This window comes from Pteronotus mesoamericanus, unplaced genomic scaffold, assembly GCF_021234165.1.
Source record: "Pteronotus mesoamericanus isolate MK-2021 breed Mesoamerican mustached bat unplaced genomic scaffold, CSHL_Meso_final contig_130, whole genome shotgun sequence".
NCBI lineage: Eukaryota > Metazoa > Chordata > Mammalia > Chiroptera > Mormoopidae > Pteronotus > Pteronotus mesoamericanus.
In genome coordinates this window covers 3135774-3140682 of record NW_026555060.1, presented here as the reverse complement: position 1 = coordinate 3140682, position 4909 = coordinate 3135774, and the positions used below count along the sequence as shown (strand labels likewise).

Sequence of the window (4909 nt, the reverse complement as noted above, 5' to 3'; positions counted from 1 at the left end):
CTCTCAGCTGGTAATCAAAGCTATGTATTTTGAAACAAGTCAAAGCATTTAGTCAACCCCAGGGCTTTAGTTCTCCTTAGAGAAGAACTAGAAACCACAGGCATCCAGAAGAGGAAGGAAGGGCCAGCGGGGAATGCCAATGCGAATTGCGAGATAACACCAGAACAAAAGGAATGAACCTGGGCAGGAGCTGCAGAACTCCCCTTTGGGCCACCGCTCCTCACTCCCGCTTCCTTCTCTCGCTAGCACCCCCACATACTCACTCCTCCTGGGAAGTTCCCTGTCCTAAATTCCCACCAACTCCCTGTAAGAATCGCTGACTTGACCAGAGATGTTAAAGTGGGTTTTTGATGACAGGAATCCACCCACTTTTTTGAGATGATGACAGTCTAATACATTTCTTTCCTTCTCATCAGCAACTGTCTCTGAGTTTGGTTTTCGTGGAGGCAGGCTATTCAGTCTGGGTTTGGTCATAAGATGGAGCTTATCGTAGTTGCACAGGGTCAGCCTTCATAGGGCAGGGACAGGACTTAAATTCAGAGAGTCTAATACCAGGAGCTGAATTTTTTATTATTATTTTTGTTGTTGTTGAGGGTTTAATTTTGCTTGTGACTATTTTTCCTTTACGTTATTTGTCTGTATGTGTCCATAGTTGTATGATACATAAACTAGGGTGTAGGGGGTTCAGTATTTTTTAGCTCTAATTGTGAATGAAAAAAGGCCACACACTAAACCTGACAAGCTCAGGGGAGGCCTGCATGGTGGCCTTACAAATTCAAAGATCTCAAGTAAACACATAGGATGGTCTGAAATTGAAAATTTTTAATGAAAAGAAGTTCATGGCAAGTAGTTATGTCCTAGGCTAGAATCTTCCCCAGCAAAAGTTAATCTTTACCTTAATTGAACCTATTGTCTTCTTGCATCTGTAATAACAAACCTTTCAAATGTCAAGGTAACTTTTTTTTTTTTTTAACCCTGGAATACAACCACCACACCAGAGCAGAGACCACAAATCCCCTTACTGATATGATGTTAGTTATTAACTGTTAACTATCCTGTACCCACCTATCTAAAAGAAGTATGTGTCTATCATTTTATTTTTTGTCCAGTCTTAGAGGTTTCCTCCATGCTTCTTGCTGCCTCCCTAATCTATCACCAATGGATTCCATGTAATCCTTTTATGCATCCCCTCTTTATTGCAATGTATAAAATAAGGTGCAAAACTACCATTTTTCCAGAGAATTTTCTCACTCCACTGAGGTTTTGCTTCCCAGCAATTGTCATCAATTTGGCTCAGACAAATTCATAGAAGTTCTTACAGCTTTGGGTGTTTCTTACATTGACATAATAAAAGTTTTGGCTGAAATCTAGTATTCCTGTTACTCCTTATGCAATCATACTGTGTCTCATTTCAAGCTATAAAATCTTGTAAGATCCCATTTCCAGTAGCCATACAATGAACTGAAAAAGGTCTCTACGCTGAAATAGAATTTTAAAATAACCTGCTCTGATGTATGATGAAGATGTCAATCAGTCCTCCTGAGAGTCACAAAACTCATATCTTTCCTCATCTCAAGCATATTAAACTAGATGGACAACTGACTACGGAGCTCAAACATAAGCCACGGGGAAGAACAGCGCCCCATCAAAGCTTGGATAATTAATACATTTATCAAATTATTTTCCATCAAATTTATCAATTTCTAAGTTCTTCTTCCAGCACTGCCAGACTTTTTTCTGAGTGTTGTCTTTTACCAACAGAACCAGCAGCAAAAGAAGGCTTTGCGGCTGACTCCAGGGCTGTGTGTCGACTTCTACACTGCAGGCTTGGGGATTTCTTAAACACCTTGAACATCGCATCCATGAATTAAAAAACTTCTAACAGTATTTTGTCTAAACTAAATATGACATTTTCATTATCCAAATAAAAGATCAAGTCTGTGAAATAATTTCACTGTTTCAAAAAATATTGTGTAATAGTGAAAGGATATTATGTATACTAAGGGAACTGTGTTTTGAACCTGACTTTTTTGGTGGTGGACTTCTTTTGCATGCCAAACTTTTGTCTCTTCATATTCAGTAGTGAGGGGCTGTTTCTGTTAAAATTTGCTTGTCCATCTTGTTAGTTCCACCCAAAGGCTCTGTTACCTTGACTGCTGTGCTTGGCAGATATTAATGAATAAAATTAACCTTTTTTTGCATCTCATTTTCCTTATCTGTAAAAGCAGATAATAATGCCTACCAGCCACCTAAATAGATTTCTGGCAGAATCAAAGATGCTTGCCAATATCACTGAATAACAAATGCTAGGCCCTGTTATTTCCCCCAGACTAGGGCTATTATTCCCCTGGGGAGGTGCAAAAGAGTCCTTCTTTAAAAAAAAATAAAGTCCTGCCATCTCCTGGAGAAGGCTCTGCCCCAAACCACCATCTAAACCCAAATTAGAAAGAATAGGTGCACACCTTCAAGTTCAGAGAATCTCTACTCTGCTGTTTCCCTTGTCAGTTAAATAGTGGTGAAGGGAGAAAGCTTAGGACTAGTCCTGGCATCATGGGAACCCAGCCAGATACAGGTGACCTTATCACCGTAGACATACATATTAAGTTTATGAGTAGAAAGCAATCCTGACAATGATAAAAGGTACCCAGACTAGGGAATTTGTGCAAATGGTGGCCTCTAATACTGCGAAAGACCATAGAGAGTGGCAGAATAAGACCAAACTTTCTGAGGGTAGTTCTGAGCCAGCCTCTCACATGACCCTAAGACCTGATCCAATAACAGAATAAATCAATTACATCATGGTGGTTGGTGACACAGGCTGTGAAAGAATTCGCAAAGAGAAGAAAGTGCAGAGAGTAAAGTTTTTATTCACTCTCCAGGAGAGGAGAGCACCGTGGTGTAAAGAGATACATCAGCAGTGAGGGGTGGAGGCTCTGCGCTTTTCCTGGATTATAAATGGGTTATAAAAAGGTGGGGGAGGGGTGTTGCTGTTGTATGGCCCTGGACTGTAAGAGGTATTGTAAAACCAAAGGTTTTGGTTAATTGCGTAAGTTGCAGTTTACTCCAATGTTATCTTTTGCCTGCGGCTGTTGGGGGCAGGGATGGGGTGGAAGTTAATCAGTCATGATGAGTTCTAGCTTTTCAGTAATTTCCAGTCCTGGGAACAGAAGAGTAAAATGGCAGTCATGATTAATAAGGTCATAAACCTGCTCAGCAAATGGTGCCACAATAGCAAATGAGGCCAGCTTTATTCTTTCAAATTATATATTTACATTTATGCTTGCCCTGAAAACCCACGAAAGGTCTGTGGCCCAGGGCTATCTGTCCTTCCTTTTTCCCTCCCCCTTTTCCTACCTCTTTCTCACCTTTTTTCACTTCCTCGATTTCTTCCCTTCTTGCTTCTTCCTTCTTTATTCTGCTTCCTTTCTTTTTTTTCTCTCCCCTTCTCTTGCTTCCTTTTTTTTCTTCTCTATTTTCTCCCCATTCGTTCACCACCTACCCATTTATACTTCGCTAAGCCCTACCTGCTATTTCTCCCCCACACAACCCCTCAGCCCTGCCTCCCTCAGGTTCATCCTCCAGATTTAAGGTGGGGAGGCACAAAGGAGACCTCAACCCAAGGAGCACTTGTTGGTGTTCTTTTAGTCACAAGTTTTCAGTCATTGCTGGAGAGGTTGCTGCTGTTTCCCTGATCTCTGGCATCCTGGCTTGAGCAAGATGTTCCATGCCAGGGAACTGAAAGCCTCATCCACATTCATACTGGATTTAGCACTAGTCTCAAAAAATCAGATTCCATGCTTCTGAGCCAACTTGCCTGCCTGCTGCTTCTGTACCTTCCTCTTGGCCTCCATATCACATTGTTCTCCAGCAGGAGGTGCTCCACACCAGCTGAGGCATTCTTTTTGATGCTCTTCATCCAGTTCTGAATATTCTCAAAGGATCTCTCATCTGTGATGTTGTATACTAGAATAATGCCCTGGAGAACGGCAGGGTTCACAATGGAGCCTTGGGCCATACTCCCTGTTTAGGCTTCCTGCTGTCCTCTAAGTGATTCATGGCTCAGTCACAGTGGGCAATAGTTATCATCGTGGATGGTGCTTGGCCAGCTGTGTCCCAGACTTGCAGTTTGATCTTCTCCCCCTCTGTATGCACAGTGCAGGTCTTGAAATCAATTCTGATGGTGGAGATGTAAGAGTTGCTGAAGTTGTCTTCTACCAAGGCAAATGATCAGACAAGCCTTGCCCATCCCCAAGTCCTGAAGCAGCAGCAACTTGAAGAGGCGGTCATAGGCTTTAGCCATGTCAGACACTTAGGGAGTATGGGGAGGGGTCGCAGGAACTGAATTCTTAACCAGTAACCTTTAAAACACACACACACACACACACACATATATATGTATATATGTATATCTTATGAAATTCATGATCAAACTATATAGCATACAACTCCTTAATAAGAAGACAAATCATTTAATAATAAATAGGGGAAAGTTTTGTATAGGTAAATAATAGGAAAAAGTATATAACTGGCCAATTAACACATGAAAAGATGTTCAAGATCATTAGTGGCTAGATGGGTTGATATCTTTATCAAAATTCATCAAACACTACCATAAAACAGAGATTTTCAACTGGTGTGCTACAAGAAGTTTTAAAACATGCAATACCTGACTATTTAGTCGGGGGCACTGCCCTCTTTTCTCTTAGATTGTCAAGTAAAAAAAAAAAAATGACAACAACCAACACAATGACAGGCATTAGCGTGAATACCCTGTCTTGAACCATAGATATATAGGTCATATAATAGAGTTGCATCTTACTGGCCATGTCACACATAACAAGGTTGTGTCTGATGGGTAAGATGTGTCTCTTGGTACGAGAAATCCTTGTATACAAGTACAGACACCTAA

At 41.1% G+C, this 4909-nt stretch overlaps 1 pseudogene; it reads right to left on the bottom strand.

The window, feature by feature from the left end:
* Positions 1-3611: 3611 nt before the first annotated feature.
* On the bottom strand, positions 3612-4300 carry LOC129083836 (ras-related protein Rab-13-like; annotated as a pseudogene).
* Positions 4301-4909: the final 609 nt, after the last annotated feature.